Here is a 24593-nt window from a genome sequence, read left to right as displayed (position 1 = left end):
TGCGGCGTGATATTGTGTGATAAATGGGACGGTTTGAGGGTTGTGTGATCGTTCGAGTGTCGGTGTCGTCTAGTGGTTAGGACGTGAGCTTAACACGCTCAAGATCGAGGGTTCGATCCCCTCCTCCGATATCTTATTGCCTTTTTCTTTACAACCGCTCGTTCGTGGCCCCTGGGCCAGCAGCGCATGCTGTAACCATAGCTCAGTGCGCAGCACATCCGTGTCCAAGCCGCTAGTAGCTTCTATAGCGAACGAGCCACGTGCAGCCCCGGAGACATCGCGATACGAGTATCGCGGTCGGTGAGAGAGGTGAGTGGTGGTTGTTGCGTGTGTAGGTAGGCGCTGACAGCGACGGTAAGGGTAGGCAATGGTAGGCAGGAGGTTGTGGTGCGGTTAGCATGGATGTGCGTTGGCGTACGTGTGTTTGCGGTGAATGTGCTGAGGGTTTGGATTTGTGTCGAATTTTAACGACAGCTTGGCCGAGTGGTTAAGGCGATAGACTAGAAATCTATTGGGGTAACCCGCGTGAGTTCAAATCTCACAGCTGTCGGACCCATTTTATGTGATTCAACCCGAGTCCATCTCGCCTCGTTGTGGCCTTCCCGCGCCTTCCTGTGACGCCACGCACCCAGCCACCACGTCTGCTCATCACACGCGACTCGACAGCACAATGGATACTTGTACACGCCCGCCATAGATTGCGCTACAACCATCGTTCCCACACGCCCGTCCGCTTCGTAAGCGACCATTTCTCAACGGATGATTTCCAAACCCCGCCAGGCTCGAAACCAACTGCGCTGTCCGCAGGTAGGTCAGGCAATGGGACTGACCGCTGCTGGCACGGCACAGCAGGCACGATCGTGGCAGTGTGCCTCGAGGTGTTGGGCTGGGCCAAAAGGCCGGCGACACAGTGTGGTTTGGGCACATGATGCCATGATGCCGAAGCAACCCGTGCGCAGAAAGAGATGACCCGTTTGGCTCCTCGATAGGTAGGTGGCGTGTACACTACCGCCGCGACCGGCTGATTGCGAGGAGGATCCAACCGAGCGCTGCTGAGTACCGTAGATGGAGGGGTCAAGTCGCGAGATGTTTTGGGTCCTGCGATCGTCTTGAAGCATGCGTGGTGATCTGTGGGCGATGCGAGTGCGATATGGTGTCCAGTCGACGCTGGAAGTTGGCGGTATAGGTCGTTTTGTGCGTGCGTGCGGCGTGATAATTGTGTGATAAAATGGGACGGTTTGAGGGTTGTGTGATCGTTCGAGTGTCGGTGTCGTCTAGTGGTTAGGACGTGAGCTTAACACGCTCAAGATCGAGGGTTCGATCCCCTCCTCCGATATCTTATTGCCTTTTTCTTTACAACCGCTCGTTCGTGGCCCCTGGGCCAGCAGCGCATGCTGTAACCATAGCTCAGTGCGCAGCACATCCGTGTCCAAGCCGCTAGTAGCTTCTATAGCGAACGAGCCACGTGCAGCCCCGGAGACATCGCGATACGAGTATCGCGGTCGGTGAGAGAGGTGAGTGGTGGTTGTTGCGTGTGTAGGTAGGCGCTGACAGCGACGGTAAGGGTAGGCAATGGTAGGCAGGAGGTTGTGGTGCGGTTAGCATGGATGTGCGTTGGCGTACGTGTGTTTGCGGTGAATGTGGTGAGGGTTTGGATTTGTGTCGAATTTTAACGACAGCTTGGCCGAGTGGTTAAGGCGATAGACTAGAAATCTATTGGGGTAACCCGCGTGAGTTCAAATCTCACAGCTGTCGGACCCATTTTATGTGATTCAACCCGAGTCCATCTCGCCTCGTTGTGGCCTTCCCGCGCCTTCCTGTGACGCCACGCACCCAGCCACCACGTCTGCTCATCACACGCGACTCGACAGCACAATGGATACTTGTACACACCCGGCATAGATTGCGCTACAACCATCGTTCCCACACGCCCGTCCGCTTCGTAAGCGACCATTTCTCAACGGATGATTTCCAAACCCCGCCAGGCTCGAAACCAACTGCGCTGTCCGCAGGTAGGTCAGGCAATGGGACTGACCGCTGCTGGCACGGCACAGCAGGCACGATCGTGGCAGTGTGCCTCGAGGTGTTGGGCTGGGCCAAAAGGCCGGCGACACAGTGTGGTTTGGGCACATGATGCCATGATGCCGAAGCAACCCGTGCGCAGAAAGAGATGACCCGTTTGGCTCCTCGATAGGTAGGTGGCGTGTACACTACCGCCGCGACCGGCTGATTGCGAGGAGGATCCAACCGAGCGCTGCTGAGTACCGTAGATGGAGGGGTCAAGTCGCGAGATGTTTTGGGTCCTGCGATCGTCTTGAAGCATGCGTGGTGGTCTGTGGGCGATGCGAGTGCGATATGGTGTCCAGTCGACGCTGGAAGTTGGCGGTATAGGTCGTTTTGTGCGTGCGTGCGGCGTGATAATTGTGTGATAAAATGGGACGGTTTGAGGGTTGTGTGATCGTTCGAGTGTCGGTGTCGTCTAGTGGTTAGGACGTGAGCTTAACACGCTCAAGATCGAGGGTTCGATCCCCTCCTCCGATATCTTATTGCCTTTTTCTTTACAACCGCTCGTTCGTGGCCCCTGGACCAGCAGCGCATGCTGTAACCATAGCTCAGTGCGCAGCACATCCGTGTCCAAGCCGCTAGTAGCTTCTATAGCGAACGAGCCACGTGCAGCCCCGGAGACATCGCGATACGAGTATCGCGGTCGGTGAGAGAGGTGAGTGGTGGTTGTTGCGTGTGTAGGTAGGCGCTGACAGCGACGGTAAGGGTAGGCAATGGTAGGCAGGAGGTTGTGGTGCGGTTAGCATGGATGTGCGTTGGCGTACGTGTGTTTGCGGTGAATATGGTGAGGGTTTGGATTTGTGTCAAATTTTAACGACAGCTTGGCCGAGTGGTTAAGGCGATAGACTAGAAATCTATTGGGGTAACCCGCGTGAGTTCAAATCTCACAGCTGTCGGACCCATTTTATGTGATTCAACCCGAGTCCATCTCGCCTCGTTGTGGCCTTCCCGCGCCTTCCTGTGACGCCACGCACCCAGCCACCACGTCTGCTCATCACACGCGACTCGACAGCACAATGGATACTTGTACACGCCCGCCATAGATTGCGCTACAACCATCGTTCCCACACGCCCGTCCGCTTCGTAAGCGACCATTTCTCAACGGATGATTTCCAAACCCCGCCAGGCTCGAAACCAACTGCGCTGTCCGCAGGTAGGTCAGGCAATGGGACTGACCGCTGCTGGCACGGCACAGCAGGCACGATCGTGGCAGTGTGCCTCGAGGTGTTGGGCTGGGCCAAAAGGCCGGCGACACAGTGTGGTTTGGGCACATGATGCCATGATGCCGAAGCAACCCGTGCGCAGAAAGAGATGACCCGTTTGGCTCCTCGATAGGTAGGTGGCGTGTACACTACCGCCGCGACCGGCTGATTGCGAGGAGGATCCAACCGAGCGCTGCTGAGTACCGTAGATGGAGGGGTCAAGTCGCGAGATGTTTTGGGTCCTGCGATCGTCTTGAAGCATGCGTGGTGGTCTGTGGGCGATGCGAGTGCGATATGGTGTCCAGTCGACGCTGGAAGTTGGCGGTATAGGTCGTTTTGTGCGTGCGTGCGGCGTGATAATTGTGTGATAAAATGGGACGGTTTGAGGGTTGTGTGATCGTTCGAGTGTCGGTGTCGTCTAGTGGTTAGGACGTGAGCTTAACACGCTCAAGATCGAGGGTTCGATCCCCTCCTCCGATATCTTATTGACTTTTTCTTTACAACCGCTCGTTCGTGGCCCCTGGACCAGCAGCGCATGCTGTAACCATAGCTCAGTGCGCAGCACATCCGTGTCCAAGCCGCTAGTAGCTTCTATAGCGAACGAGCCACGTGCAGCCCCGGAGACATCGCGATACGAGTATCGCGGTCGGTGAGAGAGGTGAGTGGTGGTTGTTGCGTGTGTAGGTAGGCGCTGACAGCGACGGTAAGGGTAGGCAATGGTAGGCAGGAGGTTGTGGTGCGGTTAGCATGGATGTGCGTTGGCGTACGTGTGTTTGCGGTGAATGTGGTGAGGGTTTGGATTTGTGTCAAATTTTAACGACAGCTTGGCCGAGTGGTTAAGGCGATAGACTAGAAATCTATTGGGGTAACCCACGTGAGTTCAAATCTCACAGCTGTCGGACCCATTTTATGTGATTCAACCCGAGTCCATCTCGCCTCGTTGTGGCCTTCCCGCGCCTTCCTGTGACGCCACGCACCCAGCCACCACGTCTGCTCATCACACGCGACTCGACAGCACAATGGATACTTGTACACGCCCGCCATAGATTGCGCTACAACCATCGTTCCCACACGCCCGTCCGCTTCGTAAGCGACCATTTCTCAACGGATGATTTCCAAACCCCGCCAGGCTCGAAACCAACTGCGCTGTCCGCAGGTAGGTCAGGCAATGGGACTGACCGCTGCTGGCACGGCACAGCAGGCACGATCGTGGCAGTGTGCCTCGAGGTGTTGGGCTGGGCCAAAAGGCCGGCGACACAGTGTGGTTTGGGCACATGATGCCATGATGCCGAAGCAACCCGTGCGCAGAAAGAGATGACCCGTTTGGCTCCTCGATAGGTAGGTGGCGTGTACACTACCGCCGCGACCGGCTGATTGCGAGGAGGATCCAACCGAGCGCTGCTGAGTACCGTAGATGGAGGGGTCAAGTCGCGAGATGTTTTGGGTCCTGCGATCGTCTTGAAGCATGCGTGGTGGTCTGTGGGCGATGCGAGTGCGATATGGTGTCCAGTCGACGCTGGAAGTTGGCGGTATAGGTCGTTTTGTGCGTGCGTGCGGCGTGATAATTGTGTGGTAAAATGGGACGGTTTGAGGGTTGTGTGATCGTTCGAGTGTCGGTGTCGTCTAGTGGTTAGGACGTGAGCTTAACACGCTCAAGATCGAGGGTTCGATCCCCTCCTCCGATATCTTATTGCCTTTTTCTTTACAACCGCTCGTTCGTGGCCCCTGGGCCAGCAGCGCATGCTGTAACCATAGCTCAGTGCGCAGCACATCCGTGTCCAAGCCGCTAGTAGCTTCTATAGCGAACGAGCCACGTGCAGCCCCGGAGACATCGCGATACGAGTATCGCGGTCGGTGAGAGAGGTGAGTGGTGGTTGTTGCGTGTGTAGGTAGGCGCTGACAGCGACGGTAAGGGTAGGCAATGGTAGGCAGGAGGTTGTGGTGCGGTTAGCATGGATGTGCGTTGGCGTACGTGTGTTTGCGGTGAATGTGGTGAGGGTTTGGATTTGTGTCGAATTTTAACGACAGCTTGGCCGAGTGGTTAAGGCGATAGACTAGAAATCTATTGGGGTAACCCGCGTGAGTTCAAATCTCACAGCTGTCGGACCCATTTTATGTGATTCAACCCGAGTCCATCTCGCCTCGTTGTGGCCTTCCCGCGCCTTCCTGTGACGCCACGCACCCAGCCACCACGTCTGCTCATCACACGCGACTCGACAGCACAATGGATACTTGTACACGCCCGCCATAGATTGCGCTACAACCATCGTTCCCACACGCCCGTCCGCTTCGTAAGCGACCATTTCTCAACGGATGATTTCCAAACCCCGCCAGGCTCGAAACCAACTGCGCTGTCCGCAGGTAGGTCAGGCAATGGGACTGACCGCTGCTGGCACGGCACAGCAGGCACGATCGTGGCAGTGTGCCTCGAGGTGTTGGGCTGGGCCAAAAGGCCGGCGACACAGTGTGGTTTGGGCACATGATGCCATGATGCCGAAGCAACCCGTGCGCAGAAAGAGATGACCCGTTTGGCTCCTCGATAGGTAGGTGGCGTGTACACTACCGCCGCGACCGGCTGATTGCGAGGAGGATCCAACCGAGCGCTGCTGAGTACCGTAGATGGAGGGGTCAAGTCGCGAGATGTTTTGGGTCCTGCGATCGTCTTGAAGCATGCGTGGTGGTCTGTGGGCGATGCGAGTGCGATATGGTGTCCAGTCGACGCTGGAAGTTGGCGGTATAGGTCGTTTTGTGCGTGCGTGCGGCGTGATAATTGTGTGATAAAATGGGACGGTTTGAGGGTTGTGTGATCGTTCGAGTGTCGGTGTCGTCTAGTGGTTAGAACGTGAGCTTAACACGCTCAAGATCGAGGGTTCGATCCCCTCCTCCGATATCTTATTGCCTTTTTCTTTACAACCGCTCGTTCGTGGCCCCTGGACCAGCAGCGCATGCTGTAACCATAGCTCAGTGCGCAGCACATCCGTGTCCAAGCCGCTAGTAGCTTCTATAGCGAACGAGCCACGTGCAGCCCCGGAGACATCGCGATACGAGTATCGCGGTCGGTGAGAGAGGTGAGTGGTGGTTGTTGCGTGTGTAGGTAGGCGCTGACAGCGACGGTAAGGGTAGGCAATGGTAGGCAGGAGGTTGTGGTGCGGTTAGCATGGATGTGCGTTGGCGTACGTGTGTTTGCGGTGAATGTGGTGAGGGTTTGGATTTGTGTCGAATTTTAACGACAGCTTGGCCGAGTGGTTAAGGCGATAGACTAGAAATCTATTGGGGTAACCCGCGTGAGTTCAAATCTCACAGCTGTCGGACCCATTTTATGTGATTCAACCCGAGTCCATCTCGCCTCGTTGTGGCCTTCCCGCGCCTTCCTGTGACGCCACGCACCCAGCCACCACGTCTGCTCATCACACGCGACTCGACAGCACAATGGATACTTGTACACGCCCGCCATAGATTGCGCTACAACCATCGTTCCCACACGCCCGTCCGCTTCGTAAGCGACCATTTCTCAACGGATGATTTCCAAACCCCGCCAGGCTCGAAACCAACTGCGCTGTCCGCAGGTAGGTCAGGCAATGGGACTGACCGCTGCTGGCACGGCACAGCAGGCACGATCGTGGCAGTGTGCCTCGAGGTGTTGGGCTGGGCCAAAAGGCCGGCGACACAGTGTGGTTTGGGCACATGATGCCATGATGCCGAAGCAACCCGTGCGCAGAAAGAGATGACCCGTTTGGCTCCTCGATAGGTAGGTGGCGTGTACACTACCGCCGCGACCGGCTGATTGCGAGGAGGATCCAACCGAGCGCTGCTGAGTACCGTAGATGGAGGGGTCAAGTCGCGAGATGTTTTGGGTCCTGCGATCGTCTTGAAGCATGCGTGGTGGTCTGTGGGCGATGCGAGTGCAATATGGTGTCCAGTCGACGCTGGAAGTTGGCGGTATAGGTCGTTTTGTGCGTGCGTGCGGCGTGATAATTGTGTGATAAAATGGGACGGTTTGAGGGTTGTGTGATCGTTCGAGTGTCGGTGTCGTCTAGTGGTTAGGACGTGAGCTTAACACGCTCAAGATCGAGGGTTCGATCCCCTCCTCCGATATCTTATTGACTTTTTCTTTACAACCGCTCGTTCGTGGCCCCTGGACCAGCAGCGCATGCTGTAACCATAGCTCAGTGCGCAGCACATCCGTGTCCAAGCCGCTAGTAGCTTCTATAGCGAACGAGCCACGTGCAGCCCCGGAGACATCGCGATACGAGTATCGCGCTCGGTGAGAGAGGTGAGTGGTGGTTGTTGCGTGTGTAGGTAGGCGCTGACAGCGACGGTAAGGGTAGGCAATGGTAGGCAGGAGGTTGTGGTGCGGTTAGCATGGATGTGCGTTGGCGTACGTGTGTTTGCGGTGAATGTGGTGAGGGTTTGGATTTGTGTCAAATTTTAACGACAGCTTGGCCGAGTGGTTAAGGCGATAGACTAGAAATCTATTGGGGTAACCCACGTGAGTTCAAATCTCACAGCTGTCGGACCCATTTTATGTGATTCAACCCGAGTCCATCTCGCCTCGTTGTGGCCTTCCCGCGCCTTCCTGTGACGCCACGCACCCAGCCACCACGTCTGCTCATCACACGCGACTCGACAGCACAATGGATACTTGTACACGCCCGCCATAGATTGCGCTACAACCATCGTTCCCACACGCCCGTCCGCTTCGTAAGCGACCATTTCTCAACGGATGATTTCCAAACCCCGCCAGGCTCGAAACCAACTGCGCTGTCCGCAGGTAGGTCAGGCAATGGGACTGACCGCTGCTGGCACGGCACAGCAGGCACGATCGTGGCAGTGTGCCTCGAGGTGTTGGGCTGGGCCAAAAGGCCGGCGACACAGTGTGGTTTGGGCACATGATGCCATGATGCCGAAGCAACCCGTGCGCAGAAAGAGATGACCCGTTTGGCTCCTCGATAGGTAGGTGGCGTGTACACTACCGCCGCGACCGGCTGATTGCGAGGAGGATCCAACCGAGCGCTGCTGAGTACCGTAGATGGAGGGGTCAAGTCGCGAGATGTTTTGGGTCCTGCGATCGTCTTGAAGCATGCGTGGTGGTCTGTGGGCGATGCGAGTGCGATATGGTGTCCAGTCGACGCTGGAAGTTGGCGGTATAGGTCGTTTTGTGCGTGCGTGCGGCGTGATAATTGTGTGGTAAAATGGGACGGTTTGAGGGTTGTGTGATCGTTCGAGTGTCGGTGTCGTCTAGTGGTTAGGACGTGAGCTTAACACGCTCAAGATCGAGGGTTCGATCCCCTCCTCCGATATCTTATTGCCTTTTTCTTTACAACCACTCGTTCGTGGCCCCTGGACCAGCAGCGCATGCTGTAACCATACCTCAGTGCGCAGCACATCCGTGTCCAAGCCGCTAGTAGCTTCTATAGCGAACGAGCCACGTGCAGCCCCGGAGACATCGCGATACGAGTATCGCGGTCGGTGAGAGAGGTGAGTGGTGGTTGTTGCGTGTGTAGGTAGGCGCTGACAGCGACGGTAAGGGTAGGCAATGGTAGGCAGGAGGTTGTGGTGCGGTTAGCATGGATGTGCGTTGGCGTACGTGTGTTTGCGGTGAATGTGGTGAGGGTTTGGATTTGTGTCAAATTTTAACGACAGCTTGGCCGAGTGGTTAAGGCGATAGACTAGAAATCTATTGGGGTAACCCGCGTGAGTTCAAATCTCACAGCTGTCGGACCCATTTTATGTGATTCAACCCGAGTCCATCTCGCCTCGTTGTGGCCTTCCCGCGCCTTCCTGTGACGCCACGCACCCAGCCACCACGTCTGCTCATCACACGCGACTCGACAGCACAATGGATACTTGTACACGCCCGCCATAGATTGCGCTACAACCATCGTTCCCACACGCCCGTCCGCTTCGTAAGCGACCATTTCTCAACGGATGATTTCCAAACCCCGCCAGGCTCGAAACCAACTGCGCTGTCCGCAGGTAGGTCAGGCAATGGGACTGACCGCTGCTGGCACGGCACAGCAGGCACGATCGTGGCAGTGTGCCTCGAGGTGTTGGGCTGGGCCAAAAGGCCGGCGACACAGTGTGGTTTGGGCACATGATGCCATGATGCCGAAGCAACCCGTGCGCAGAAAGAGATGACCCGTTTGGCTCCTCGATAGGTAGGTGGCGTGTACACTACCGCCGCGACCGGCTGATTGCGAGGAGGATCCAACCGAGCGCTGCTGAGTACCGTAGATGGAGGGGTCAAGTCGCGAGATGTTTTGGGTCCTGCGATCGTCTTGAAGCATGCGTGGTGGTCTGTGGGCGATGCGAGTGCGATATGGTGTCCAGTCGACGCTGGAAGTTGGCGGTATAGGTCGTTTTGTGCGTGCGTGCGGCGTGATAATTGTGTGGTAAAATGGGACGGTTTGAGGGTTGTGTGATCGTTCGAGTGTCGGTGTCGTCTAGTGGTTAGGACGTGAGCTTAACACGCTCAAGATCGAGGGTTCGATCCCCTCCTCCGATATCTTATTGCCTTTTTCTTTACAACCGCTCGTTCGTGGCCCCTGGGCCAGCAGCGCATGCTGTAACCATAGCTCAGTGCGCAGCACATCCGTGTCCAAGCCGCTAGTAGCTTCTATAGCGAACGAGCCACGTGCAGCCCCGGAGACATCGCGATACGAGTATCGCGGTCGGTGAGAGAGGCGAGTGGTGGTTGTTGCGTGTGTAGGTAGGCGCTGACAGCGACGGTAAGGGTAGGCAATGGTAGGCAGGAAGTTGTGGTGCGGTTAGCATGGATGTGCGTTGGCGTACGTGTGTTTGCGGTGAATGTGGTGAGGGTTTGGATTTGTGTCAAATTTTAACGACAGCTTGGCCGAGTGGTTAAGGCGATAGACTAGAAATCTATTGGGGTAACCCGCGTGAGTTCAAATCTCACAGCTGTCGGACCCATTTTATGTGATTCAACCCGAGTCCATCTCGCCTCGTTGTGGCCTTCCCGCGCCTTCCTGTGACGCCACGCACCCAGCCACCACGTCTGCTCATCACACGCGACTCGACAGCACAATGGATACTTGTACACACCCGCCATAGATTGCGCTACAACCATCGTTCCCACACGCCCGTCCGCTTCGTAAGCGACCATTTCTCAACGGATGATTTCCAAACCCCGCCAGGCTCGAAACCAACTGCGCTGTCCGCAGGTAGGTCAGGCAATGGGACTGACCGCTGCTGGCACGGCACAGCAGGCACGATCGTGGCAGTGTGCCTCGAGGTGTTGGGCTGGGCCAAAAGGCCGGCGACACAGTGTGGTTTGGGCACATGATGCCATGATGCCGAAGCAACCCGTGCGCAGAAAGAGATGACCCGTTTGGCTCCTCGATAGGTACACTACCGCCGCGACCGGCTGATTGCGAGGAGGATCCAACCGAGCGCTGCTGAATACCGTATATGGAGGGGTCAAGTCGCGAGATGTTTTGGGTCCTGCGATCGTCTTGAAGCATGCGTGGTGATCTGTGGGCGATGCGAGTGCGATATGGTGTCCAGTCGACGCTGGAAGTTGGCGGTATAGGTCGTTTTGTGCGTGCGTGCGGCGTGATAATTGTGTGATAAAATGGGACGGTTTGAGGGTTGTGTGATCGTTCGAGTGTCGGTGTCGTCTAGTGGTTAGGACGTGAGCTTAACACGCTCAAGATCGAGGGTTCGATCCCCTCCTCCGATATCTTATTGCCTTTTTCTTTACAACCGCTCGTTCGTGGCCCCTGGGCCAGCAGCGCATGCTGTAACCATAGCTCAGTGCGCAGCACATCCGTGTCCAAGCCGCTAGTAGCTTCTATAGCGAACGAGCCACGTGCAGCCCCGGAGACATCGCGATACGAGTATCGCGGTCGGTGAGAGAGGTGAGTGGTGGTTGTTGCGTGTGTAGGTAGGCGCTGACAGCGACGGTAAGGGTAGGCAATGGTAGGCAGGAGGTTGTGGTGCGGTTAGCATGGATGTGCGTTGGCGTACGTGTGTTTGCGGTGAATGTGGTGAGGGTTTGGATTTGTGTCGAATTTTAACGACAGCTTGGCCGAGTGGTTAAGGCGATAGACTAGAAATCTATTGGGGTAACCCGCGTGAGTTCAAATCTCACAGCTGTCGGACCCATTTTATGTGATTCAACCCGAGTCCATCTCGCCTCGTTGTGGCCTTCCCGCGCCTTCCTGTGACGCCACGCACCCAGCCACCACGTCTGCTCATCACACGCGACTCGACAGCACAATGGATACTTGTACACGCCCGCCATAGATTGCGCTACAACCATCGTTCCCACACGCCCGTCCGCTTCGTAAGCGACCATTTCTCAACGGATGATTTCCAAACCCCGCCAGGCTCGAAACCAACTGCGCTGTCCGCAGGTAGGTCAGGCAATGGGACTGACCGCTGCTGGCACGGCACAGCAGGCACGATCGTGGCAGTGTGCCTCGAGGTGTTGGGCTGGGCCAAAAGGCCGGCGACACAGTGTGGTTTGGGCACATGATGCCATGATGCCGAAGCAACCCGTGCGCAGAAAGAGATGACCCGTTTGGCTCCTCGATAGGTAGGTGGCGTGTACACTACCGCCGCGACCGGCTGATTGCGAGGAGGATCCAACCGAGCGCTGCTGAGTACCGTAGATGGAGGGGTCAAGTCGCGAGATGTTTTGGGTCCTGCGATCGTCTTGAAGCATGCGTGGTGGTCTGTGGGCGATGCGAGTGCGATATGGTGTCCAGTCGACGCTGGAAGTTGGCGGTATAGGTCGTTTTGTGCGTGCGTGCGGCGTGATAATTGTGTGGTAAAATGGGACGGTTTGAGGGTTGTGTGATCGTTCGAGTGTCGGTGTCGTCTAGTGGTTAGGACGTGAGCTTAACACGCTCAAGATCGAGGGTTCGATCCCCTCCTCCGATATCTTATTGCCTTTTTCATTACAACCGCTCGTTCGTGGCCCCTGGACCAGCAGCGCATGCTGTAACCATAGCTCAGTGCGCAGCACATCCGTGTCCAAGCCGCTAGTAGCTTCTATAGCGAACGAGCCACGTGCAGCCCCGGAGACATCGCGATACGAGTATCGCGGTCGGTGAGAGAGGTGAGTGGTGGTTGTTGCGTGTGTAGGTAGGCGCTGACAGCGACGGTAAGGGTAGGCAATGGTAGGCAGGAGGTTGTGGTGCGGTTAGCATGGATGTGCGTTGGCGTACGTGTGTTTGCGGTGAATGTGGTGAGGGTTTGGATTTGTGTCGAATTTTAACGACAGCTTGGCCGAGTGGTTAAGGCGATAGACTAGAAATCTATTGGGGTAACCCGCGTGAGTTCAAATCTCACAGCTGTCGGACCCATTTTATGTGATTCAACCCGAGTCCATCTCGCCTCGTTGTGGCCTTCCCGCGCCTTCCTGTGACGCCACGCACCCAGCCACCACGTCTGCTCATCACACGCGACTCGACAGCACAATGGATACTTGTACACACCCGCCATAGATTGCGCTACAACCATCGTTCCCACACGCCCGTCCGCTTCGTAAGCGACCATTTCTCAACGGATGATTTCCAAACCCCGCCAGGCTCGAAACCAACTGCGCTGTCCGCAGGTAGGTCAGGCAATGGGACTGACCGCTGCTGGCACGGCACAGCAGGCACGATCGTGGCAGTGTGCCTCGAGGTGTTGGGCTGGGCCAAAAGGCCGGCGACACAGTGTGGTTTGGGCACATGATGCCATGATGCCGAAGCAACCCGTGCGCAGAAAGAGATGACCCGTTTGGCTCCTCGATAGGTAGGTGGCGTGTACACTACCGCCGCGACCGGCTGATTGCGAGGAGGATCCAACCGAGCGCTGCTGAGTACCGTAGATGGAGGGGTCAAGTCGCGAGATGTTTTGGGTCCTGCGATCGTCTTGAAGCATGCGTGGTGATCTGTGGGCGATGCGAGTGCGATATGGTGTCCAGTCGACGCTGGAAGTTGGCGGTATAGGTCGTTTTGTGCGTGCGTGCGGCGTGATAATTGTGTGATAAAATGGGACGGTTTGAGGGTTGTGTGATCGTTCGAGTGTCGGTGTCGTCTAGTGGTTAGGACGTGAGCTTAACACGCTCAAGATCGAGGGTTCGATCCCCTCCTCCGATATCTTATTGCCTTTTTCTTTACAACCGCTCGTTCGTGGCCCCTGGGCCAGCAGCGCATGCTGTAACCATAGCTCAGTGCGCAGCACATCCGTGTCCAAGCCGCTAGTAGCTTCTATAGCGAACGAGCCACGTGCAGCCCCGGAGACATCGCGATACGAGTATCGCGGTCGGTGAGAGAGGTGAGTGGTGGTTGTTGCGTGTGTAGGTAGGCGCTGACAGCGACGGTAAGGGTAGGCAATGGTAGGCAGGAGGTTGTGGTGCGGTTAGCATGGATGTGCGTTGGCGTACGTGTGTTTGCGGTGAATGTGGTGAGGGTTTGGATTTGTGTCAAATTTTAACGACAGCTTGGCCGAGTGGTTAAGGCGATAGACTAGAAATCTATTGGGGTAACCCGCGTGAGTTCAAATCTCACAGCTGTCGGACCCATTTTATGTGATTCAACCCGAGTCCATCTCGCCTCGTTGTGGCCTTCCCGCGCCTTCCTGTGACGCCACGCACCCAGCCACCACGTCTGCTCATCACACGCGACTCGACAGCACAATGGATACTTGTACACACCCGCCATAGATTGCGCTACAACCATCGTTCCCACACGCCCGTCCGCTTCGTAAGCGACCATTTCTCAACGGATGATTTCCAAACCCCGCCAGGCTCGAAACCAACTGCGCTGTCCGCAGGTAGGTCAGGCAATGGGACTGACCGCTGCTGGCACGGCACAGCAGGCACGATCGTGGCAGTGTGCCTCGAGGTGTTGGGCTGGGCCAAAAGGCCGGCGACACAGTGTGGTTTGGGCACATGATGCCATGATGCCGAAGCAACCCGTGCGCAGAAAGAGATGACCCGTTTGGCTCCTCGATAGGTAGGTGGCGTGTACACTACCGCCGCGACCGGCTGATTGCGAGGAGGATCCAACCGAGCGCTGCTGAGTACCGTAGATGGAGGGGTCAAGTCGCGAGATGTTTTGGGTCCTGCGATCGTCTTGAAGCATGCGTGGTGGTCTGTGGGCGATGCGAGTGCGATATGGTGTCCAGTCGACGCTGGAAGTTGGCGGTATAGGTCGTTTTGTGCGTGCGTGCGGCGTGATAATTGTGTGATAAAATGGGACGGTTTGAGGGTTGTGTGATCGTTCGAGTGTCGGTGTCGTCTAGTGGTTAGGACGTGAGCTTAACACGCTCAAGATCGAGGGTTCGATCCCCTCCTCCGATATCTTATTGCCTTTTTCTTTACAACCGCTCGTTCGTGGCCCCTGGACCAGCAGCGCATGCTGTAACCATAACTCAGTGCGCAGCACATCCGTGTCCAAGCCGCTAGTAGCTTCTATAGCGAACGAGCCACGTGCAGCCCCGGAGACATCGCGATACGAGTATCGCGGTCGGTGAGAGAGGTGAGTGGTGGTTGTTGCGTGTGTAGGTAGGCGCTGACAGCGACGGTAAGGGTAGGCAATGGTAGGCAGGAGGTTGTGGTGCGGTTAGCATGGATGTGCGTTGGCGTACGTGTGTTTGCGGTGAATGTGGTGAGGGTTTGGATTTGTGTCGAATTTTAACGACAGCTTGGCCGAGTGGTTAAGGCGATAGACTAGAAATCTATTGGGGTAACCCGCGTGAGTTCAAATCTCACAGCTGTCGGACCCATTTTATGTGATTCAACCCGAGTCCATCTCGCCTCGTTGTGGCCTTCCCGCGCCTTCCTGTGACGCCACGCACCCAGCCACCACGTCTGCTCATCACACGCGACTCGACAGCACAATGGATACTTGTACACACCCGCCATAGATTGCGCTACAACCATCGTTCCCACACGCCCGTCCGCTTCGTAAGCGACCATTTCTCAACGGATGATTTCCAAACCCCGCCAGGCTCGAAACCAACTGCGCTGTCCGCAGGTAGGTCAGGCAATGGGACTGACCGCTGCTGGCACGGCACAGCAGGCACGATCGTGGCAGTGTGCCTCGAGGTGTTGGGCTGGGCCAAAAGGCCGGCGACACAGTGTGGTTTGGGCACATGATGCCATGATGCCGAAGCAACCCGTGCGCAGAAAGAGATGACCCGTTTGGCTCCTCGATAGGTACACTACCGCCGCGACCGGCTGATTGCGAGGAGGATCCAACCGAGCGCTGCTGAGTACCGTAGATGGAGGGGTCAAGTCGCGAGATGTTTTGGGTCCTGCGATCGTCTTGAAGCATGCGTGGTGGTCTGTGGGCGATGCGAGTGCGATATGGTGTCCAGTCGACGCTGGAAGTTGGCGGTATAGGTCGTTTTGTGCGTGCGTGCGGCGTGATAATTGTGTGGTAAAATGGGACGGTTTGAGGGTTGTGTGATCGTTCGAGTGTCGGTGTCGTCTAGTGGTTAGGACGTGAGCTTAACACGCTCAAGATCGAGGGTTCGATCCCCTCCTCCGATATCTTATTGCCTTTTTCTTTACAACCGCTCGTTCGTGGCCCCTGGGCCAGCAGCGCATGCTGTAACCATAGCTCAGTGCGCAGCACATCCGTGTCCAAGCCGCTAGTAGCTTCTATAGCGAACGAGCCACGTGCAGCCCCGGAGACATCGCGATACGAGTATCGCGGTCGGTGAGAGAGGTGAGTGGTGGTTGTTGCGTGTGTAGGTAGGCGCTGACAGCGACGGTAAGGGTAGGCAATGGTAGGCAGGAGGTTGTGGTGCGGTTAGCATGGATGTGCGTTGGCGTACGTGTGTTTGCGGTGAATGTGGTGAGGGTTTGGATTTGTGTCGAATTTTAACGACAGCTTGGCCGAGTGGTTGAGGCGATAGACTAGAAATCTATTGGGGTAACCCGCGTGAGTTCAAATCTCACAGCTGTCGGACCCATTTTATGTGATTCAACCCGAGTCCATCTCGCCTCGTTGTGGCCTTCCCGCGCCTTCCTGTGACGCCACGCACCCAGCCACCACGTCTGCTCATCACACGCGACTCGACAGCACAATGGATACTTGTACACGCCCGGCATAGATTGCGCTACAACCATCGTTCCCACACGCCCGTCCGCTTCGTAAGCGACCATTTCTCAACGGATGATTTCCAAACCCCGCCAGGCTCGAAACCAACTGCGCTGTCCGCAGGTAGGTCAGGCAATGGGACTGACCGCTGCTGGCACGGCACAGCAGGCACGATCGTGGCAGTGTGCCTCGAGGTGTTGGGCTGGGCCAAAAGGCCGGCGACACAGTGTGGTTTGGGCACATGATGCCATGATGCCGAAGCAACCCGTGCGCAGAAAGAGATGACCCGTTTGGCTCCTCGATAGGTAGGTGGCGTGTACACTACCGCCGCGACCGGCTGATTGCGAGGAGGATCCAACCGAGCGCTGCTGAGTACCGTAGATGGAGGGGTCAAGTCGCGAGATGTTTTGGGTCCTGCGATCGTCTTGAAGCATGCGTGGTGGTCTGTGGGCGATGCGAGTGCGATATGGTGTCCAGTCGACGCTGGAAGTTGGCGGTATAGGTCGTTTTGTGCGTGCGTGCGGCGTGATAATTGTGTGGTAAAATGGGACGGTTTGAGGGTTGTGTGATCGTTCGAGTGTCGGTGTCGTCTAGTGGTTAGGACGTGAGCTTAACACGCTCAAGATCGAGGGTTCGATCCCCTCCTCCGATATCTTATTGCCTTTTTCTTTACAACCGCTCGTTCGTGGCCCCTGGGCCAGCAGCGCATGCTGTAACCATAGCTCAGTGCGCAGCACATCCGTGTCCAAGCCGCTAGTAGCTTCTATAGCGAACGAGCCACGTGCAGCCCCGGAGACATCGCGATACGAGTATCGCGGTCGGTGAGAGAGGTGAGTGGTGGTTGTTGCGTGTGTAGGTAGGCGCTGACAGCGACGGTAAGGGTAGGCAATGGTAGGCAGGAGGTTGTGGTGCGGTTAGCATGGATGTGCGTTGGCGTACGTGTGTTTGCGGTGAATGTGGTGAGGGTTTGGATTTGTGTCGAATTTTAACGACAGCTTGGCCGAGTGGTTAAGGCGATAGACTAGAAATCTATTGGGGTAACCCGCGTGAGTTCAAATCTCACAGCTGTCGGACCCATTTTATGTGATTCAACCCGAGTCCATCTCGCCTCGTTGTGGCCTTCCCGCGCCTTCCTGTGACGCCACGCACCCAGCCACCACGTCTGCTCATCACACGCGACTCGACAGCACAATGGATACTTGTACACGCCCGCCATAGATTGCGCTACAACCATCGTTCCCACACGCCCGTCCGCTTCGTAAGCGACCATTTCTCAACGGATGATTTCCAAACCCCGCCAGGCTCGAAACCAACTGCGCTGTCCGCAGGTAGGTCAGGCAATGGGACTGACCGCTGCTGGCACGGCACAGCAGGCACGATCGTGGCAGTGTGCCTCGAGGTGTTGGGCTGGGCCAAAAGGCCGGCGACACAGTGTGGTTTGGGCACATGATGCCATGATGCCGAAGCAACCCGTGCGCAGAAAGAGATGACCCGTTTGGCTCCTCGATAGGTAGGTGGCGTGTACACTACCGCCGCGACCGGCTGATTGCGAGGAGGATCCAACCGAGCGCTGCTGAGTACCGTAGATGGAGGGGTCAAGTCGCGAGATGTTTTGGGTCCTGCGATCGTCTTGAAGCATGCGTGGTGATCTGTGGGCGATGCGAGTGCGATATGGTGTCCAGTCGACGCTGGAAGTTGGCGGTATAGGTCGTTTTGTGCGTGCGTGCGGCGTGATAATTGTGTGATAAAATGGGACGGTTTGAGGGTTGTGTGATCGTTCGAGTGTCGGTGTCGTCTAGTGGTTAGGACGTGAGCTTAACACGCTCAAGATCGAGGGTTCGATCCCCTCCTCCGATATCTTATTGCCTTTTTCTTTACAACCGCTCGTTCGTGGCCCCTGGACCAGCAGCGCATGCTGTAACCATAGCTCAGTGCGCAGCACATCCGTGTCCAAGCCGCTAGTAGCTTCTATAGCGAACGAGCCACGTGCAGCCCCGGAGACATCGCGATACGAGTATCGCGGTCGGTGAGAGAGGTGAGTGGTGGTTGTTGCGTGTGTAGGTAGGCGCTGACAGCGACGGTAAGGGTAGGCAATGGTAGGCAGGAGGTTGTGGTGCGGTTAGCATGGATGTGCGTTGGCGTACGTGTGTTTGCGGTGAATGTGATGAGGGTTTGGATTTGTGTCGAATTTTAACGACAGCTTGGCCGAGTGGTTAAGGCGATAGACTAGAAATCTATTGGGGTAACCCGCGTGAGTTCAAATCTCACAGCTGTCGGACCCATTTTATGTGATTCAACCCGAGTCCATCTCGCCTCGTTGTGGCCTTCCCGCGCCTTCCTGTGACGCCACGCACCCAGCCACCACGTCTGCTCATCACACGCGACTCGACAGCACAATGGATACTTGTACACGCCCGCCATAGATTGCGCTACAACCATCGTTCCCACACGCCCGTCCGCTTCGTAAGCGACCATTTCTCAACGGATGATTTCCAAACCCCGCCAGGCTCGAAACCAACTGCGCTGTCCGCAGGTAGGTCAGGCAATGGGACTGACCGCTGCTGGCACGGCACAGCAGGCACGATCGTGGCAGTGTGCCTCGAGGTGTTGGGCTGGGCCAAAAGGCCGGCGACACAGTGTGGTTTGGGCACATGATGCCATGATGCCGAAGCAACCCGTGCGCAGAAAGAGATGACCCGTTTGGCTCCTCGATAGGTAGGTGGCGTGTACACTACCGCCGCGACCGGCTGATTGCGAGGAGGATCCAACCGAGCGCTGCTGAGTACCGTAGATGGAGGGGTCAAGTCGCGAGATGTTTTGGGTCCTGCGATCGTCTTGAAGCATGCGTGGTGGTCTGTGGGCGATGCGAGTGCGATATGGTGTCCAGTCGACGCTGGAAGTTGGCGGTATAGGTCGTTTTGTGCGTGCGTGCGGCGTGATAATTGTGTGATAAAATGGGACGGTTTGAGGGTTGTGTGATCGTTCGAGTGTCGGTGTCGTCTAGTGGTTAGAACGTGAGCTTAACACGCTCAAGATCGAGGGTTCGATCCCCTCCTCCGATATCTTATTGCCTTTTCTTTACAACCGCTCGTTCGTGGCCCCTGGACCAGCAGCGCATGCTGTAACCATAGCTCAGTGCGCAGCACATCCGTGTCCAAGCCGCTAGTAGCTTCTATAGCGAACGAGCCACGTGCAGCCCCGGAGACATCGCGATACGAGTATCGCGGTCGGTGAGAGAGGTGAGTGGTGGTTGTTGCGTGTGTAGGTAGGCGCTGACAGCGACGGTAAGGGTAGGCAATGGTAGGCAGGAGGTTGTGGTGCGGTTAGCATGGATGTGCGTTGGCGTACGTGTGTTTGCGGTGAATGTGGTGAGGGTTTGGATTTGTGTCAAATTTTAACGACAGCTTGGCCGAGTGGTTAAGGCGATAGACTAGAAATCTATTGGGGTAACCCGCGTGAGTTCAAATCTCACAGCTGTCGGACCCATTTTATGTGATTCAACCCGAGTCCATCTCGCCTCGTTGTGGCCTTCCCGCGCCTTCCTGTGACGCCACGCACCCAGCCACCACGTCTGCTCATCACACGCGACTCGACAGCACAATGGATACTTGTACACGCCCGCCATAGATTGCGCTACAACCATCGTTCCCACACGCCCGTCCGCTTCGTAAGCGACCATTTCTCAACGGATGATTTCCAAACCCCGCCAGGCTCGAAACCAACTGCGCTGTCCGCAGGTAGGTCAGGCAATGGGACTGACCGCTGCTGGCACGGCACAGCAGGCACGATCGTGGCAGTGTGCCTCGAGGTGTTGGGCTGGGCCAAAAGGCCGGCGACACAGTGTGGTTTGGGCACATGATGCCATGATGCCGAAGCAACCCGTGCGCAGAAAGAGATGACCCGTTTGGCTCCTCGATAGGTAGGTGGCGTGTACACTACCGCCGCGACCGGCTGATTGCGAGGAGGATCCAACCGAGCGCTGCTGAGTACCGTAGATGGAGGGGTCAAGTCGCGAGATGTTTTGGGTCCTGCGATCGTCTTGAAGCATGCGTGGTGGTCTGTGGGCGATGCGAGTGCGATATGGTGTCCAGTCGACGCTGGAAGTTGGCGGTATAGGTCGTTTTGTGCGTGCGTGCGGCGTGATAATTGTGTGGTAAAATGGGACGGTTTGAGGGTTGTGTGATCGTTCGAGTGTCGGTGTCGTCTAGTGGTTAGGACGTGAGCTTAACACGCTCAAGATCGAGGGTTCGATCCCCTCCTCCGATATCTTATTGCCTTTTTCTTTACAACCGCTCGTTCGTGGCCCCTGGGCCAGCAGCGCATGCTGTAACCATAGCTCAGTGCGCAGCACATCCGTGTCCAAGCCGCTAGTAGCTTCTATAGCGAACGAGCCACGTGCAGCCCCGGAGACATCGCGATACGAGTATCGCGGTCGGTGAGAGAGGTGAGTGGTGGTTGTTGCGTGTGTAGGTAGGCGCTGACAGCGACGGTAAGGGTAGGCAATGGTAGGCAGGAGGTTGTGGTGCGGTTAGCATGGATGTGCGTTGGCGTACGTGTGTTTGCGGTGAATATGGTGAGGGTTTGGATTTGTGTCAAATTTTAACGACAGCTTGGCCGAGTGGTTAAGGCGATAGACTAGAAATCTATTGGGGTAACCCGCGTGAGTTCAAATCTCACAGCTGTCGGACCCATTTTATGTGATTCAACCCGAGTCCATCTCGCCTCGTTGTGGCCTTCCCGCGCCTTCCTGTGACGCCACGCACCCAGCCACCACGTCTGCTCATCACACGCGACTCGACAGCACAATGGATACTTGTACACGCCCGCCATAGATTGCGCTACAACCATCGTTCCCACACGCCCGTCCGCTTCGTAAGCGACCATTTCTCAACGGATGATTTCCAAACCCCGCCAGGCTCGAAACCAACTGCGCTGTCCGCAGGTAGGTCAGGCAATGGGACTGACCGCTGCTGGCACGGCACAGCAGGCACGATCGTGGCAGTGTGCCTCGAGGTGTTGGGCTGGGCCAAAAGGCCGGCGACACAGTGTGGTTTGGGCACATGATGCCATGATGCCGAAGCAACCCGTGCGCAGAAAGAGATGACCCGTTTGGCTCCTCGATAGGTAGGTGGCGTGTACACTACCGCCGCGACCGGCTGATTGCGAGGAGGATCCAACCGAGCGCTGCTGAGTACCGTAGATGGAGGGGTCAAGTCGCGAGATGTTTTGGGTCCTGCGATCGTCTTGAAGCATGCGTGGTGGTCTGTGGGCGATGCGAGTGCGATATGGTGTCCAGTCGACGCTGGAAGTTGGCGGTATAGGTCGTTTTGTGCGTGCGTGCGGCGTGATAATTGTGTGATAAAATGGCACGGTTTGAGGGTTGTGTGATCGTTCGAGTGTCGGTGTCGTCTAGTGGTTAGGACGTGAGCTTAACACGCTCAAGATCGAGGGTTCGATCCCCTCCTCCGATATCTTATTGCCTTTTTCTTTACAACCGCTCGTTCGTGGCCCCTGGGCCAGCAGCGCATGCTGTAACCATAGCTCAGTGCGCAGCACATCCGTGTCCAAGCCGCTAGTAGCTTCTATAGCGAACGAGCCACGTGCAGCCCCGGAGACATCGCGATACGAGTATCGCGGTCGGTGAGAGAGGTGAGTGGTGGTTGTTGCGTGTGTAGGTAGGCGCTGACAGCGACGGTAAGGGTAGGCAATGGTAGGCAGGAGGTTGTGGTGCGGTTAGCATGGATGTGCGTTGGCGTACGTGTGTTTGCGGTGAATGTGATGAGGGTTTGGATTTGTGTCGAATTTTAACGACAGCTTGGCCGAGTGGTTAAGGCGATAGACTAGAAATCTATTGGGGTAACCCGCGTGAGTTCAAATCTCACAGCTGTCGGACCCATTTTATGTGATTCAACCCGAGTCCATCTCGCCTCGTTGTGGCCTTCCCGCGCCTTCCTGTGACGCCACGCACCCAGCCACCACGTCTGCTCATCACACGCGACTCGACAGCACAATGGATACTTGTACACGCCCGCCATAGATTGCGCTACAACCATCGTTCCCACACGCCCGTCCGCTTCGTAAGCGACCATTTCTCAACGGATGATTTCCAAACCCCGCCAGGCTCGAAACCAACTGCGCTGTCCGCAGGTAGGTCAGGCAATGGGACTGACCGCTGCTGGCACGGCACAGCAGGCACGATCGTGGCAGTGTGCCTCGAGGTGTTGGGCTGGGCCAAAAGGCCGGCGACACAGTGTGGTTTGGGCACATGATGCCATGATGCCGAAGCAACCCGTGCGCAGAAAGAGATGACCCGTTTGGCTCCTCGATAGGTAGGTGGCGTGTACACTACCGCCGCGACCGGCTGATTGCGAGGAGGATCCAACCGAGCGCTGCTGAGTACCGTAGATGGAGGGGTCAAGTCGCGAGATGTTTTGGGTCCTGCGATCGTCTTGAAGCATGCGTGGTGGTCTGTGGGCGATGCGAGTGCGATATGGTGTCCAGTCGACGCTGGAAGTTGGCGGTATAGGTCGTTTTGTGCGTGCGTGCGGCGTGATAATTGTGTGATAAAATGGGACGGTTTGAGGGTTGTGTGATCGTTCGAGTGTCGGTGTCGTCTAGTGGTTAGGACGTGAGCTTAACACGCTCAAGATCGAGGGTTCGATCCCCTCCTCCGATATCTTATTGACTTTTTCTTTACAACCGCTCGTTCGTGGCCCCTGGACCAGCAGCGCATGCTGTAACCATAGCTCAGTGCGCAGCACATCCGTGTCCAAGCCGCTAGTAGCTTCTATAGCGAACGAGCCACGTGCAGCCCCGGAGACATCGCGATACGAGTATCGCGGTCGGTGAGAGAGGTGAGTGGTGGTTGTTGCGTGTGTAGGTAGGCGCTGACAGCGACGGTAAGGGTAGGCAATGGTAGGCAGGAGGTTGTGGTGCGGTTAGCATGGATGTGCGTTGGCGTACGTGTGTTTGCGGTGAATGTGGTGAGGGTTTGGATTTGTGTCAAATTTTAACGACAGCTTGGCCGAGTGGTTAAGGCGATAGACTAGAAATCTATTGGGGTAACCCGCGTGAGTTCAAATCTCACAGCTGTCGGACCCATTTTATGTGATTCAACCCGAGTCCATCTCGCCTCGTTGTGGCCTTCCCGCGCCTTCCTGTGACGCCACGCACCCAGCCACCACGTCTGCTCATCACACGCGACTCGACAGCACAATGGATACTTGTACACGCCCGGCATAGATTGCGCTACAACCATCGTTCCCACACGCCCGTCCGCTTCGTAAGCGACCATTTCTCAACGGATGATTTCCAAACCCCGCCAGGCTCGAAACCAACTGCGCTGTCCGCAGGTAGGTCAGGCAATGGGACTGACCGCTGCTGGCACGGCACAGCAGGCACGATCGTGGCAGTGTGCCTCGAGGTGTTGGGCTGGGCCAAAAGGCCGGCGACACAGTGTGGTTTGGGCACATGATGCCATGATGCCGAAGCAACCCGTGCGCAGAAAGAGATGACCCGTTTGGCTCCTCGATAGGTAGGTGGCGTGTACACTACCGCCGCGACCGGCTGATTGCGAGGAGGATCCAACCGAGCGCTGCTGAGTACCGTAGATGGAGGGGTCAAGTCGCGAGATGTTTTGGGTCCTGCGATCGTCTTGAAGCATGCGTGGTGGTCTGTGGGCGATGCGAGTGCGATATGGTGTCCAGTCGACGCTGGAAGTTGGCGGTATAGGTCGTTTTGTGCGTGCGTGCGGCGTGATAATTGTGTGATAAAATGGGACGGTTTGAGGGTTGTGTGATCGTTCGAGTGTCGGTGTCGTCTAGTGGTTAGGACGTGAGCTTAACACGCTCAAGATCGAGGGTTCGATCCCCTCCTCCGATATCTTATTGCCTTTTTCTTTACAACCGCTCGTTCGTGGCCCCTGGGCCAGCAGCGCATGCTGTAACCATAGTTCAGTGCGCAGCACATCCGTGTCCAAGCCGCTAGTAGCTTCTATAGCGAACGAGCCACGTGCAGCCCCGGAGACATCGCGATACGAGTATCGCGGTCGGTGAGAGAGGTGAGTGGTGGTTGTTGCGTGTGTAGGTAGGCGCTGACAGCGACGGTAAGGGTAGGCAATGGTAGGCAGGAGGTTGTGGTGCGGTTAGCATGGATGTGCGTTGGCGTACGTGTGTTTGCGGTGAATGTGATGAGGGTTTGGATTTGTGTCGAATTTTAACGACAGCTTGGCCGAGTGGTTAAGGCGATAGACTAGAAATCTATTGGG

General features: G+C 56.5%; 42 non-coding genes across 42 annotated transcripts in view; all 42 read left to right on the top strand.

The window, feature by feature from the left end:
• Positions 1-58: 58 nt before the first annotated feature.
• PHYSODRAFT_t1581 lies at positions 59-131 on the top strand. The gene has a single exon. It is a non-coding gene; the product is annotated as a tRNA-Val (tRNA).
• A 338-nt stretch (positions 132-469) lies between these two features.
• On the top strand, positions 470-550 carry PHYSODRAFT_t1582. Its single transcript has one exon. It is a non-coding gene; the product is annotated as a tRNA-Ser (tRNA).
• A 713-nt stretch (positions 551-1263) lies between these two features.
• Positions 1264-1336, top strand: PHYSODRAFT_t1583. Its single transcript has one exon. It is a non-coding gene; the product is annotated as a tRNA-Val (tRNA).
• Positions 1337-1674: 338 nt separating this feature from the next.
• PHYSODRAFT_t1584 lies at positions 1675-1755 on the top strand. The gene has a single exon. It is a non-coding gene; the product is annotated as a tRNA-Ser (tRNA).
• Positions 1756-2468: 713 nt separating this feature from the next.
• On the top strand, positions 2469-2541 carry PHYSODRAFT_t1585. Its single transcript has one exon. It is a non-coding gene; the product is annotated as a tRNA-Val (tRNA).
• Positions 2542-2879: 338 nt separating this feature from the next.
• Positions 2880-2960, top strand: PHYSODRAFT_t1586. Its single transcript has one exon. It is a non-coding gene; the product is annotated as a tRNA-Ser (tRNA).
• A 713-nt stretch (positions 2961-3673) lies between these two features.
• Positions 3674-3746, top strand: PHYSODRAFT_t1587. Its single transcript has one exon. It is a non-coding gene; the product is annotated as a tRNA-Val (tRNA).
• A 338-nt stretch (positions 3747-4084) lies between these two features.
• PHYSODRAFT_t1588 lies at positions 4085-4165 on the top strand. The gene has a single exon. It is a non-coding gene; the product is annotated as a tRNA-Ser (tRNA).
• A 713-nt stretch (positions 4166-4878) lies between these two features.
• On the top strand, positions 4879-4951 carry PHYSODRAFT_t1589. The gene has a single exon. It is a non-coding gene; the product is annotated as a tRNA-Val (tRNA).
• A 338-nt stretch (positions 4952-5289) lies between these two features.
• PHYSODRAFT_t1590 lies at positions 5290-5370 on the top strand. The gene has a single exon. It is a non-coding gene; the product is annotated as a tRNA-Ser (tRNA).
• A 713-nt stretch (positions 5371-6083) lies between these two features.
• PHYSODRAFT_t1591 lies at positions 6084-6156 on the top strand. Its single transcript has one exon. It is a non-coding gene; the product is annotated as a tRNA-Val (tRNA).
• A 338-nt stretch (positions 6157-6494) lies between these two features.
• PHYSODRAFT_t1592 lies at positions 6495-6575 on the top strand. Its single transcript has one exon. It is a non-coding gene; the product is annotated as a tRNA-Ser (tRNA).
• A 713-nt stretch (positions 6576-7288) lies between these two features.
• PHYSODRAFT_t1593 lies at positions 7289-7361 on the top strand. The gene has a single exon. It is a non-coding gene; the product is annotated as a tRNA-Val (tRNA).
• A 338-nt stretch (positions 7362-7699) lies between these two features.
• On the top strand, positions 7700-7780 carry PHYSODRAFT_t1594. Its single transcript has one exon. It is a non-coding gene; the product is annotated as a tRNA-Ser (tRNA).
• A 713-nt stretch (positions 7781-8493) lies between these two features.
• On the top strand, positions 8494-8566 carry PHYSODRAFT_t1595. Its single transcript has one exon. It is a non-coding gene; the product is annotated as a tRNA-Val (tRNA).
• A 338-nt stretch (positions 8567-8904) lies between these two features.
• Positions 8905-8985, top strand: PHYSODRAFT_t1596. Its single transcript has one exon. It is a non-coding gene; the product is annotated as a tRNA-Ser (tRNA).
• A 713-nt stretch (positions 8986-9698) lies between these two features.
• Positions 9699-9771, top strand: PHYSODRAFT_t1597. The gene has a single exon. It is a non-coding gene; the product is annotated as a tRNA-Val (tRNA).
• A 338-nt stretch (positions 9772-10109) lies between these two features.
• PHYSODRAFT_t1598 lies at positions 10110-10190 on the top strand. Its single transcript has one exon. It is a non-coding gene; the product is annotated as a tRNA-Ser (tRNA).
• A 702-nt stretch (positions 10191-10892) lies between these two features.
• PHYSODRAFT_t1599 lies at positions 10893-10965 on the top strand. Its single transcript has one exon. It is a non-coding gene; the product is annotated as a tRNA-Val (tRNA).
• Positions 10966-11303: 338 nt separating this feature from the next.
• PHYSODRAFT_t1600 lies at positions 11304-11384 on the top strand. The gene has a single exon. It is a non-coding gene; the product is annotated as a tRNA-Ser (tRNA).
• A 713-nt stretch (positions 11385-12097) lies between these two features.
• Positions 12098-12170, top strand: PHYSODRAFT_t1601. The gene has a single exon. It is a non-coding gene; the product is annotated as a tRNA-Val (tRNA).
• A 338-nt stretch (positions 12171-12508) lies between these two features.
• Positions 12509-12589, top strand: PHYSODRAFT_t1602. Its single transcript has one exon. It is a non-coding gene; the product is annotated as a tRNA-Ser (tRNA).
• Positions 12590-13302: 713 nt separating this feature from the next.
• PHYSODRAFT_t1603 lies at positions 13303-13375 on the top strand. The gene has a single exon. It is a non-coding gene; the product is annotated as a tRNA-Val (tRNA).
• Positions 13376-13713: 338 nt separating this feature from the next.
• Positions 13714-13794, top strand: PHYSODRAFT_t1604. Its single transcript has one exon. It is a non-coding gene; the product is annotated as a tRNA-Ser (tRNA).
• Positions 13795-14507: 713 nt separating this feature from the next.
• Positions 14508-14580, top strand: PHYSODRAFT_t1605. The gene has a single exon. It is a non-coding gene; the product is annotated as a tRNA-Val (tRNA).
• Positions 14581-14918: 338 nt separating this feature from the next.
• PHYSODRAFT_t1606 lies at positions 14919-14999 on the top strand. Its single transcript has one exon. It is a non-coding gene; the product is annotated as a tRNA-Ser (tRNA).
• A 702-nt stretch (positions 15000-15701) lies between these two features.
• On the top strand, positions 15702-15774 carry PHYSODRAFT_t1607. Its single transcript has one exon. It is a non-coding gene; the product is annotated as a tRNA-Val (tRNA).
• A 338-nt stretch (positions 15775-16112) lies between these two features.
• Positions 16113-16193, top strand: PHYSODRAFT_t1608. The gene has a single exon. It is a non-coding gene; the product is annotated as a tRNA-Ser (tRNA).
• Positions 16194-16906: 713 nt separating this feature from the next.
• Positions 16907-16979, top strand: PHYSODRAFT_t1609. The gene has a single exon. It is a non-coding gene; the product is annotated as a tRNA-Val (tRNA).
• Positions 16980-17317: 338 nt separating this feature from the next.
• On the top strand, positions 17318-17398 carry PHYSODRAFT_t1610. Its single transcript has one exon. It is a non-coding gene; the product is annotated as a tRNA-Ser (tRNA).
• Positions 17399-18111: 713 nt separating this feature from the next.
• On the top strand, positions 18112-18184 carry PHYSODRAFT_t1611. Its single transcript has one exon. It is a non-coding gene; the product is annotated as a tRNA-Val (tRNA).
• A 338-nt stretch (positions 18185-18522) lies between these two features.
• Positions 18523-18603, top strand: PHYSODRAFT_t1612. The gene has a single exon. It is a non-coding gene; the product is annotated as a tRNA-Ser (tRNA).
• Positions 18604-19316: 713 nt separating this feature from the next.
• Positions 19317-19389, top strand: PHYSODRAFT_t1613. Its single transcript has one exon. It is a non-coding gene; the product is annotated as a tRNA-Val (tRNA).
• A 337-nt stretch (positions 19390-19726) lies between these two features.
• On the top strand, positions 19727-19807 carry PHYSODRAFT_t1614. Its single transcript has one exon. It is a non-coding gene; the product is annotated as a tRNA-Ser (tRNA).
• Positions 19808-20520: 713 nt separating this feature from the next.
• Positions 20521-20593, top strand: PHYSODRAFT_t1615. The gene has a single exon. It is a non-coding gene; the product is annotated as a tRNA-Val (tRNA).
• Positions 20594-20931: 338 nt separating this feature from the next.
• Positions 20932-21012, top strand: PHYSODRAFT_t1616. Its single transcript has one exon. It is a non-coding gene; the product is annotated as a tRNA-Ser (tRNA).
• Positions 21013-21725: 713 nt separating this feature from the next.
• PHYSODRAFT_t1617 lies at positions 21726-21798 on the top strand. The gene has a single exon. It is a non-coding gene; the product is annotated as a tRNA-Val (tRNA).
• A 338-nt stretch (positions 21799-22136) lies between these two features.
• Positions 22137-22217, top strand: PHYSODRAFT_t1618. Its single transcript has one exon. It is a non-coding gene; the product is annotated as a tRNA-Ser (tRNA).
• Positions 22218-22930: 713 nt separating this feature from the next.
• On the top strand, positions 22931-23003 carry PHYSODRAFT_t1619. Its single transcript has one exon. It is a non-coding gene; the product is annotated as a tRNA-Val (tRNA).
• Positions 23004-23341: 338 nt separating this feature from the next.
• Positions 23342-23422, top strand: PHYSODRAFT_t1620. The gene has a single exon. It is a non-coding gene; the product is annotated as a tRNA-Ser (tRNA).
• A 713-nt stretch (positions 23423-24135) lies between these two features.
• Positions 24136-24208, top strand: PHYSODRAFT_t1621. Its single transcript has one exon. It is a non-coding gene; the product is annotated as a tRNA-Val (tRNA).
• Positions 24209-24546: 338 nt separating this feature from the next.
• The window catches only part of PHYSODRAFT_t1623, a 217-nt gene continuing 170 nt past the window's right edge, over positions 24547-24593 (top strand). Inside the window, exon 1 of the tRNA in view lies at positions 24547-24593. This exon is cut by the window's right edge and continues 170 nt beyond it. This is a non-coding gene — a tRNA (tRNA-Ser).

Source organism: Phytophthora sojae (assembly GCF_000149755.1).
Source record: "Phytophthora sojae unplaced genomic scaffold PHYSOscaffold_20, whole genome shotgun sequence".
Taxonomy (NCBI): domain Eukaryota; phylum Oomycota; class Peronosporomycetes; order Peronosporales; family Peronosporaceae; genus Phytophthora; species Phytophthora sojae.
This window is presented reverse-complemented; position numbering and strand designations above follow the sequence as displayed.